Here is a 12,147-nt window from a genome sequence, read left to right as displayed (position 1 = left end):
CACCTCATATGAATATCCCCCATAGCATGACATTGCCTCCACGTTCCTCCACCTGTTGTGTGGTGCATGTATTGAACAATTGTTCATCTGGATGATGGGATGTCTGGGCATGACCATTGACCTGGTCCACAAGAAATGTTACTTTTCACAACGTGTGACACATCTTTATAGGTATGCAGTCCAATCTCAATTATCCCATTTGTATTGCTATTGTAACCGCCAATGTTGTTAGATCAACATGGGAATAAAAAGCGGTTATATATCTTGGGGCTTCATGTTCAACAGTGTCTGCTGAATAGCTTGAAACTCTTCAGCCTGCTCAAGCATTTTCTCCTGTCTACACAGATTGTCATCTATCCCACTTTACAGAGCAGCTAGGTTCTGATCTCCTTGTTATAGATAACGCATGGGCATCCTACAACCTTTTGTCAATTTGTGGTTTCACCATCTGTCAACGATGTTCCATAGAGGCTCATGATAGAAGCATCTGAGCAGTCAACCAGATTCGATGTTTGTGAGGTGCACTTACCCAGGCACCAGGCAAAACCATTTGCTCTTTGGCCAAATTATTTATGCCAGTTTTTTTTACACATACTGTAAATAGAATGATTACCCATTCATGTCTGGTTATAGTTTCATTACTGTGTGACATAACCACAGTGCCACTGGGTAGGACACACTCCTCCTAGGGAAGTGGGTATAATCATTTGGATCAACAGTGTATCTTGACACACAGAAGGGTCTTATGTGTAGTCATTCAAATTTTCATGCTTTGTTAAATTTATGCCAATGCACTATTGTCAGTTTAAGTGACACATTTCATGTGAAAAATATTTTTATTTCAGAGCTCTGTACACAATTCTGAGTTAGTGAAGATTAATTTTATGCCTCAAATCTTTTAATTATTTGTCTATTTTTAAATATCATGTAACTACTGCACAAACATCAGTGGGAAAACTGTCCTCATGTAGTCTCAGATAATAATTCCAATTGTTTGTATAAACAAGGACTGTTGAAGGAACTGTGTGGTTACTAGAATATGAATTTAATCCAAATGCATAATTTTTATTGTAATAAGTTAATTTATTAAATGTGGTTTCTTTCTAATTACTTTGTTTTAATTCGATTACTTTAGTTGCCTTTCATCTGCTTTAAACATGATTTCATAGTGTGTATTTTCCATAATTTCTCTGAGTAAATGTGAGGTTTTCAGAAATTTTCACTAATGCTTGGATTGATATATAATAATGTTTTTTTTCTGTCAGTTTTTTCGATTTCCTACAAATTTCTTATTGGTGTAAGGTATTTTGTTTACTAAGTTTTGTTATACTTTTAATAATTTGAAACAGTTGTTATTAAGTGATAGGCATTTTTGAGTTTTGCGACACTTTCAGCTGTGTGGCTTTTTACTGAAATGAGATCGTATCTGCCATGATAGTTCTTGCAGGATAATAGTGTGCTGCTATAGGGGCTGTAATACTGCATGGCTTTTAAATATTTAGGGAATGATGATCTATTTAAAGTTTGTGGGATCCTATTCTCATACACACCCGATAATAAATTTTGGTTGTGACTTGGCATGAAGTTGCATGGATTTGAAATTCTGTAATTCTCCTTATAGTAATGTTGTTACACTATTGTCGAGCTACTTAATTGCATATTTGGTACTATGCTCTTTGTTGATGGTCTACTTCAATCATGACAGAAAAATATTTTGTTCTCTCAGTAATGCTTGCTGAGACAAAAATCGTTACCATTATTATTCAAGTAAGATCAGAGCCTTGAGTTCACAAACTTACAATGCTATACTCACATGAAGCTTAAATTCTGGATCGTAGTTTATATTTTAATAGTCTCCTCACTGAAAATAAGGTTGTGATGATTCTGAAGATTCTGAATGGAAATTAAATAAAGTATCCCACAGTGATTTATTAAAATGGGATTTCAAATAATAGAAGGCAAGAGCAACATTGACAGTAGTACTTTGTCAAAATAAAGTGCCATTCATTGTTGTAATGTGGTATTTATATAATAAGACCAAAACAAATGTCATTATAAGTAACTGGTTATTACTGCCATCACCATATGATTTTCCTGACCACTTTTAGATGTTTTCTGCTGAAATATATCTGGCAAATGCCATAAAGGCTGTAACGAATACCTTCACATTATCACCATTGCACTTAAAGCTAATATGGGTGGCATTTGCCAACCAAAAATTCTTAGGAAAATCAGGTAGACACGATTGTTGCCTTGCACTCCTGTCCAAAATGGTTCTTTTTAAAACATGTATTGTTAGACATCTGTCAAATACTGTTAGTGTTCACTTGATTCCAAACTGAATCATAAATCAAAGTATGATTCTAAATATTCTGTAAGCAGAATTTGAGTACTTTTTGCTTGAAATTACGTGAGTGGATTGAGTTTGTTGGAAAATGATACAGGTTTCATTTAAAGCTAAAATAGCTACTTTTCACTAAAATATAAAATTGTGAAAATAGTTTGCAGATTCATGCTACTTATTTGGATTCTGTAAGTATTCCTGCTATTAGATTCTTTTATGGTTTAAGTTCAATGTAGCTACGTTTACTAAGGGTAAGTTAACTAATGTGCCACATACGACTGCAGGTGTGAGTCATCATACATTTATACCCATAAATTTGTATAAGATGGAGCTAGGCAGTTGCACATTGACGCAGTTTCATAGCTTTGGTTACAGCACATGAGTGATCTATGCAATTCATACATTGTCTCATAAAGAACAAATTGAGAGACACCAGTATCCCCCTGTGGTGTTTCCATTAGTTAAGTCTATTTAATTATATTCAGGTTAGTCGATTTTCAACAAATATTGCCATAAACCATGCTATGGGACATTTCTTAACTATTTGAATTACTACAAATAATTATCTCTTCAGAGTTAAGGCAACATCTAATATTAGGGTACATGAAAGGAGCCTCCCTGAAGATTGCAATGTTCTATGATAAATACAGAGACATGAACTGCAATCAGGTGTACCCTGGACAATGTCAGAGTCCAGCTCAGAATGACCTGGTGGCTAATCCTTTCACACCAGAATTATTAGAGATATCAAATCAACCCTCGTTTTTGGACCAATGTTGGCTATAATATCTGTGAATATTGAGGGAATACCTCAATGCAAGCAACAAGTCTTGCAAGACATGTGCCACACTAAGCACTGTGATATTTTGTTTGTTCAAGAAATATACAGAGATACCCAGCAGAGACGTCATTCTGTTCCTGGAATGAAACTGGTTGTTGAAACACAACATGCACATTATGGAAGCGCTATCCTTATAAGACCTGACCTTGAAGTCTGTAGAGTTCGTCAGTCAGGTGATAACAATATTGAAATTATTACTGTTATGTAACTGTGGAGTCACATCATCATATGAACCTCCAGCAACAGATTTTTCCTTCATCCTACCTGAAAATTTTATTACAGGGAAAGATTCTATTGTGATAAGTGATTTCAACAGTCACAGCCATGTTTGGGGGTACACTCAAGAGGATCAAAATGGAGAGGCTGTCCTCATGTGGGCTGAAACTTTCCATCTCACTCCTTCATGACAGAAAACTGCCTCATTCTTTCTACAGTGGACGCTGGCTATAATCCGTATGTGCTTTTTGTTAGTGAAAGTATTTTTCATACCTCCACTAAATCCGTCTGTAAGCCCATACTGAATGCACATCGACCTATTATGTGTCAAGTGCTCCCACAAGTAAGATCTCAAGAAATCCCTTTCGGACGAAGGTATGTCTTCAAAACGGCAGATTGGCAGTAATTTTCAAAATTATTAGCTGAGAAAATTGTAACTACGGATCCTGTGATACATCAATATGAGAATTTTGTTAACATCGTTAATGCCTCCTCCTGAGCATCAATTCTATGGGGATGCAGAATGAATTATTTCAAGGGTGTAACACCTGAAACGGCCTCTTTTCTTAAAGAATACTACATGAAGTTTGAAGAAGATCCTTTTAGTGAAGCCACATCAAGCCTTGCACAGAATGTCCTCTCTTTAATATCTGAGGCAAAGAGAGAGGAATGGATACAATTGATGGCTGAGTGTGACGTAATGATAACACTCAGGTCAACGCATATGTTAATGTTAAACCAGATCAAATTGCTCACCAACTCCTCATTAATGGCAGATCAACTAAACGCAGAAATATAGAGAGGAAGCAATTATTCAGGCAAACAGATAAAGAGTATAGTATCTTATTTCCTCCTTTCTCTCTCAAAGAATTGAATTCAGCCCTGAATAAATGTAATAGGGACGAGCAGCAGGATAGGATGACATTAGAGCTGAGTAAACCAAAAATTTAGGTCCCATTAAAATGCTTTGGTCACTCGAATTTATGGGCAACTGTATTTGAGAATGCAAGATCCTTAAAGTATGGCGAAAAGCAAGAGTAATTGCCATACCGAAACAAGGAAAGGATAGGAAAGATCCCAAAAATTATAGACCTATCTCTTTACTCTGTCACCTCTACAAAATACTGGAGAGGCTCATTCTTCAGAGAATCATTAGAAAGGTGGAGCCCCTTCTAATACCATAGCAAGCAGCTTTTAGAGAAGGGAAGAGCTGCACATCTCAAATATGAAACTTAACACAACATATCGAAGATGGATATGAAAATGGTTCATTACAGGTGCTGTATTTATCCATCTATCCACAGCTTATGATACAATCAACCATTGGCTCCTTCTGAATAAAGTTTATGATATAACTAAAGACTTCACATGCATGTGCAATATTAGAAACCTTCTGCAGAATGCAAAATAATTTTATTGAATTTGAGGGTAAGAAAAGTAGGTGGAGTACTCAGAAAAATGGGCTGCCACAAGGCAGTGTGGTAGCACTGCTATTATTCAACATCTATACCTACGATCAACCTATCCCTGAAGGAACTGTAAGCTTTATTTATGCTGATGACTGCAGTATCACTACTCAGGCTGACTGTTTTGAGACTGTAGAAGATATGCTATCAAAATCTTTGGAAAAATTCACTGTTTACTACTATGAGAATTACTTGAAACCTTATCCTGCAAGACCCAGACCTGCGCTTTCCACATGAAGAATAAACAGGCAAATAGATCCTTTAATATATCCTCGGGGTATCGTACTTGAAATAATTCTACTCACAAATATCTTGGAGTAATACTGGATAGAGGGCTAACATATAGAAAGCATTGCCAGAAACAAAGTGGCAGCCAGAAATAACACAGTGCGAAAATTGACAGGTACATAATGGGGTGATAAACCATGCACTGTGCACTAAGTGCACTTGTTCTATGTTGTTCCACTGCTGAATATGCATGTTCAGTATGGAACAAGTCCAATCATGCCAGGAACGTAGATGAGGCTCTAAATGTGTCTTGCCAGATTATCATGGGTTGCTCAAGACCTACTCCTGTGGACAAACTCCATTGCCTCACTAGCATAGCTCCTCCTGAAATGAGACGTTAGGTAGCTGCAAGATATGAGAAAAGTAAGGCCACAACAAAGGAAACCCATCCATTATATGAGGCTGAAATGAAGAAAGAGCTTCTTGACAACTATTTTGAGGCTCTCGTCGAGAATCCACATGTCGCAAGGATCTTGCGATGGCGGGAGGAATGTCGGTATTTTGGAGAATGGATCACTCCAAAGGAAGAACTTCCTCCTGGATATTCGGAGAAGTAGTCAATATGGAGGTTTCTCAATAGATCACGATCTAACACAATGAGATGCAAAGCCAATCTTCAGACTTGGGGTTTCTCTGAGGAATCAGTTCTTTGACAGTGTGGTGTTGAGCAGTCATTTCCCCTCATTGTTCCTCATAACCAACCACCTGCACCGTTCAAGACCTTATGAGAGCTACACCAAATGCACTTTAAGTGTCCAATTTTTGGTCTTCTTTTGTGTAAAATTGTGTCAACACATATATATTTTTGACGTTTCAGTACCTTTGACATGATAAATAAATAATCTAACAATAGTAACTGTATCATTTGGTTTTACTGTCCAGTGAGAAAAAGGTTATTCATTTGTTAACACATGACAAGATGGCTTTTGGTACAGTGATATTAGCAACGAAATAAATCCAGTAATGCATCCTTTTGTGGTTAACCAGATGGAATGCCACGATCATAACATTAACTCTCAGCAGTTTGCAGGTGCAAAGATGCACAACCTATTTAATACAAACCCAGTTTGATATTCCATCTGACAAGAACAGGGAAAGTAAGAATATGGTGAAAAATATTAGTACTCTGTGTATGAAAATTAGCAAACACTAAAAGGATGATGGATACCAACAGCTACAAGAGTTGTGCCTAAACAAAAAGAAAAACGAGTGAAATCCTAGCATGAAATCGTATCAGCATCATTTGTGGGACTATAGGAGCTGCTGCAGTGCAGAACACCAGGTGGATTGTGGGCAAGATAGAGTCGATGGTTGCATGGTTGAATGAGGGCCAATTAAGAGTCGTAAATGTATTCAGAGAAGTCTGCAGTTATTGCAGTGCTAGTTTATATTGGGCCATCCAGGAAAAATGAAGTTGCCAGTCTCGATAGCAACAGGGATGGGTCGCCTGATCTGTAACACAGATAAAACACAAGTGAGGCTGTTGTGGATGCCACAAACCATGTCTGCTTTAGCACAAGTAAATAAAAAAAGACTCACAAGCATATCGGTCTAAATCAACTCACCTGTACCAGCATGTGCACTTAGTGATTATGATTGAGCACAGAAGGTGGAACCGTAACGAAAAAAGAAAAGACAAAAATAATTAATATCTAGGGATCCTTTTTTGGAATTGCACACAGAGTTGTACATTCTTAACCTTTCACCCTTTGGAATAGGCCACAGATGTAGGTGAAGGGACATTGTTAGGGACGTAAAATTACAGGGCAACCGAGTTTGTTCAGATCTGAGTTTGGTTTCTATTACAGTAACGCAATAAAAAATATCTGTCCATAATAAAAGGTTTGCTGGCCATTAAATGACCCAGGGTAGTTGTTGTGGTATTCCAGATCTGGCAGAACTTTTGAAGTGACATGCTCAGAAAAAGAAAATAGTTGAAACAATTGCACAATCGTAATGGGAGGGGTCTTCAGAAATAGTGTAGTAGTAGTAGTAGTAGTAGTAACACAAATAAAAAGGCTGTGTTGATACTGAGGAAAAATGTGGTAAGCAATAATTATTTCAACTGTGGGTATCACAATTAATTAGAAGTACAAAGTGCCAATATATTTCCCATGAATAGAATGATACTGTGCAAAAATTACAATATGTTCAAAAATGGTAGAAGTTTGAAAATTTATTACCTGGTTGTTCGTCCACAACAGAATGAAATGAAAGGAGTAAAAGGGGTCAAATTCAAAAACAAATGTGAAAAGTGTTTTAGAAACTAGTATTCCATATTTTGGGAGGCAGTAGTACATATCATAACAAGAAAAACTGTTCAGGAGACATGGGCTCTAAAATACTTACTGTACCTTAAGGGGGGATATAAAGGAAAATGTAAACATTTATTTAAAAAATCATTACAGCCATATTTATTGATGTACAAATCTAAAATTTTGCATGTGTAAAACAAAAGAGATGTGTTTTAACGGTAAAATATAACAAAATACGCAGGAATAATATTTTGCCAGAAATTTGAATTTTTAATTTAAAATTGTCTTTTTTATGAAAAGCCACAACTCGAATTGTAATCATGCAATTAATCTGAAAATTCTATTTTAGTGTTCTGAGAAGGTTATAAGACTGCTGAACTACAGTTATTTATTTATGGTACAAATTGTATTATTAACAGAGTTTCTGATATTACATATCCAAAATAAACTTTTTTCTACATATCTAAAAATCAGAATTTAATTGCAGGATCTAATATTTTTTAGTTCCAGGGAGACAGCAACACGCTGCAAACAGTTGCTGAAAATTTCATAGCATTAGCGCATATACTTTTTGACAAAATGCTTCTAATAACGTGAGAAATGTAAAACAGAGAAAATGAGGTTAAAAAAATTTCTTCTCATACCTCTACATGTAATAAGCTTACCTCAGTTTTAAAACCCTCCATACTGATACATCCTCCAGATTTCTCTTCTCTCCTCTTCGAATCTCCCTGACCTGTATTCGCAGGTCAGACACTGATCTGTTAGCTTTCTTGACCCAGCTCTCGTCGATAGTGTAAAGTGCTTTTGTTTTAAACACACCAGGATCTATACCAGGTCTATTCATCACTTCAGTTCTGGTGTAACATAAAACTGCATCATAGACACCTATTTTGGGTACTTCAAGTCCACAGAATGTCCTTTTTGAGCATCTAATCCAAATAAAATTCTTGAGACTTTCGTTTGCGTTTTGTGTCTTTCCTTGAAGACACTTCTTCAATAAATCAGGGTTTGCAAGAAATATGAACATGAAAACTTTATAGCCTGGCAGAGAAGCCTTAAATCAATAAGTCTGAATCCAGTGGAATCGATATCAACATCATTCACCTGTACAATTATTCAGTCCCATGTTTCGATGACGAAGCTGAGAGCTTATGTTCTTCAATTCGAGCTGCTTCCTCGTTTTTGTTGGTAAACTGATTTCCATGAAACCTCCATTTCCTAAACACTGTTTGTCCACCACACATTATGCACAAATCTTGATTTCCATGTAAAGGTTTGCGAATTCAACCCACACCTACTAATATGTGTTAGTATTGTCAAAACGTAAATAAACCACATGCAAGAAAGTTTTCAGGCAAAGATATAGATGTCAGCCGAAGATATCGAAAGAAAATAGCCTTCCCACTGTCAAAAGTTCCACTGAAGCAAGCAGTTTCCCAAATGTTGGAAAAGGTGGGAGTGGCTGCCAGTGCAGAGTTAATCAGTTTAACAATTTAAAGGCATTTCTGAAGCTGCTATCACGATAAAATTCACACACAACATAGACTAAACTGTATAGATCAAGAAAATAATATTTTTAAAAAGTTGATTTTTTGGACCAAAATCCACTAGATCCCCCTCTTTAGAGATAATAGTATTTGTTGATTTTCGTACTGTGAAACATCTCTTCTCCTGCAAACTCTTTTCTAAAAGCTACCAAACAAATTGAACAGTCTACAGAAAGTAGTAAACAAATGAGTAGATTCAACGAATCAGACGACCATATTCTGTTATAGTGGGACAGTAGAGCTTCCAATGCATCTGCTAATGTATACAGCCAGCATTTGTGAGCCATCACTGAAGGAGATGTCCATTATGATGTCCATTCACAGTAAGGCAAGCTTCTATCCATGTCTTAGGGGATCTTGGGTAACCACATCCTGTGGAGAAACTTTCGTGTGTGACAGATGTGTTGGCAGATGTTGATGATGTATGTCTGTAGTGTCTGAACATCGTTGATGACACGTCCATAGACTCTTTTTTCTAAAAGCTACCAAACAAATTGAACAGTCTACAGAAAGTAGTAAACAAATGAGTAGATTCAACGAATCAGACGACCATATTCTGTGTCCGCACAAACAAAAATTCAAGGGATTTCAGTTGGGGGATTGAGCTTGCCAAAGAACTAGGCCTCCTCATAAAATCCATTGTCCAAGTCGTGTTCTCGTACATTCAGCAGAAATAGGGCTGGTGCTGCATCTCTAGTCATTGGTGAAATGCTACATTGTCTAGCAGTACAGACAAATAAATTGATAGGAATTGATGGTACTTCATACCAATCAACATGTTTGGTAGCACAAAGGGTGTAGTAGAAGAGCTGATGTGTTTCACAGTGAAGAAGATGAACAAGTTCTCATAGTTCCTACAGTACACATTTTGAAGTCCATATTGACTGTACATTTTTTCCTTGCTTTGATTCATACTACCACATCTAACAAAGTGGAGTACTTTTTTAACACCCAGTATACAGCAACATAAAATTATCTCACAAAAACGAAAAACAGAGAAATGCTGTGTCAAAATCAATTGTGTGAGGCACACATGCTGCACTGTGGCTGAAAATAAACGCACTTCATATGCTGCAATCAGAGTGCAGGCAGTTTTATATGATAATGTTCACCACCACTTGCATGGACAATATGAGGATTATAGCTGTGTGCTTTTTTACCATTTGCGTGCATTTTACCAACTGTGTGTACTTCATCAACTAGATTTTTGTCATGAAATTTATACATGCAGAGTGCTTTGACTTCATGTAATGTAGCACGGCAATATTATAGCAAGTTACAGAAGATCAGATGATGGCAACATAAGACTGCCATCTTGGAGAAAAGCCTTTCTACACTGTGATGGTGGCATATGAAGTGTGCTCATTTTAAAACCTATGAAACTAGGTTTAAAAAAAGATAGCAGATCATTTATATAAAAGACAACTATAGCCCTAGCTGTTAACAAGCATCAAAAACTTACAAATGCTGTTGTTAAATATTATGAACATTCTATCTCCCATAGTCACAACTACATGTTTTTCTCTAATTCTTGCTTGTCTTGTCCCATTTTAAGATGGGGTTGGCATTTTTGTTTGGTTTGTGGTAATGTTAGTGACAGGGGGTGACTGTGTGCCCTTCCTGATGCCACTATTCCCCCAGTATTGAGTCTGTATATCCTCTCTGTCTGCATCTAGAGTAAATTTCATGTGAAAACCTGAGAACATTTTGTTTTAAATTTTTGTTTAGTGAGTAACTGAGGTAGAACAGTACTAACTGGCCTGTATTTACTTAATTGATTCTGGAAAATCACCTAAAAATCATACCCTGGTTACCAGCCCACCATGAGTCTAATTCAAAGTAGTGTTGGCTCACCTCCCCAAATCCTGTATGTAGTACATGAACATGTGTGGCTATCTGGACAGACTGCACAATCAGAGGTATATAAATACCAGATAATGTAACTCAATAAAGATGTGAAGTAAATGGCAGGAACAACAGCAGCAGACATAAAAGAAATTGTAATTATTCGTTTCCACAAATTATAAAAGAAATACTATGTTTTTTTCTGTTTCCAAAAATAGCCTTCCAGAATTATAATGGCGGTAGCTTGTTTACTTATTTGTCAAAAGCAAAGACCTACACGATTTTAATAGTGAACTTCTGTGAAAGAAGAATGAATCACCTGAGAATTGATGGTCAGGAGGCCTGCGGCATGTTACTGTAGGCGGTGTTGCAGTGACATGGTGCGTTGATACCAGATTGTTGTCTTAACATTTCGTGATGAAAAAGCATAGTTGAAAATTCCTTTTATTCCATAACAAACTACAACACTCGTGACGTTCCTGGAGAGAGGGCAACATCCTCAAGTCACAGGACAGACTCAGACAGTGACAGCATCCTTGCCTCAGCAAGGGCCTGTTGTATTGGGCAGTATGTAGAGTCAGGTGAAGCTATGTGGTCAGGACAGCAGCACAGATGCCGATTTAGACAGTGAATCGCAGCCAGCAACAAAGGTCTGTTGTGGACTGGCAAGACAGCCAATCCACTAGGACGGGATAGCCGAAAGGCACGCGTTTAAGCTCACGCAGGATGGCGTGAGGTCTGGAACAGGACAAGTAATGGAGACTAGCAAATAAAGTACGTAGCTGCTGGAATACTTAACTTTAATTCATAATTGGTGAACATCGCTCTTGACAGTACATGCATCACAAGATAAATAGCAAATGATAATGGCGCCTTGCTAGGTCGTAGCAAATGACGTAGCTGAAGGCTATGCTAACTATCGTCTCGGCAAATGAGAGCGTAATTTGTCAGTGAACCATCGCTAGCAAAGTCGGCTGTACAACTGGGGCGAGTGCTAGAAAGTCTCTCTAGACCTGCCGTGTGGCGGCGATCGGTCTGCAATCACTGATAGTGGCGACACGCGGGTCCGACGTATACTAGCGGGCCGCGGCCGATTTAAAGGCTACCACCTAGCAAGTGTGGTGTCTGGCGGTGACACCACAAGGTCAGACAGACTTGGCACAGTTACACAACTTGGACTGGGGTACGCCAGAATGTGCAGAATGAGACTATAGACTCAGTGTGGATGGCAGTGATTCACAGCGATGATGAGTGCCAACACAGACAGTGGAAAACAACTGCTGTGTTTGCCCACATGAGAAGATAATTGACAACAGTGTTTACCTGCTTAGTTGAGTGCAGC

The sequence above is a fragment of the Schistocerca cancellata genome, chromosome 11 (genome assembly GCF_023864275.1).
Source record: "Schistocerca cancellata isolate TAMUIC-IGC-003103 chromosome 11, iqSchCanc2.1, whole genome shotgun sequence".
Lineage (NCBI taxonomy): Eukaryota > Metazoa > Arthropoda > Insecta > Orthoptera > Acrididae > Schistocerca > Schistocerca cancellata.
This window is presented reverse-complemented; position numbering follows the sequence as displayed.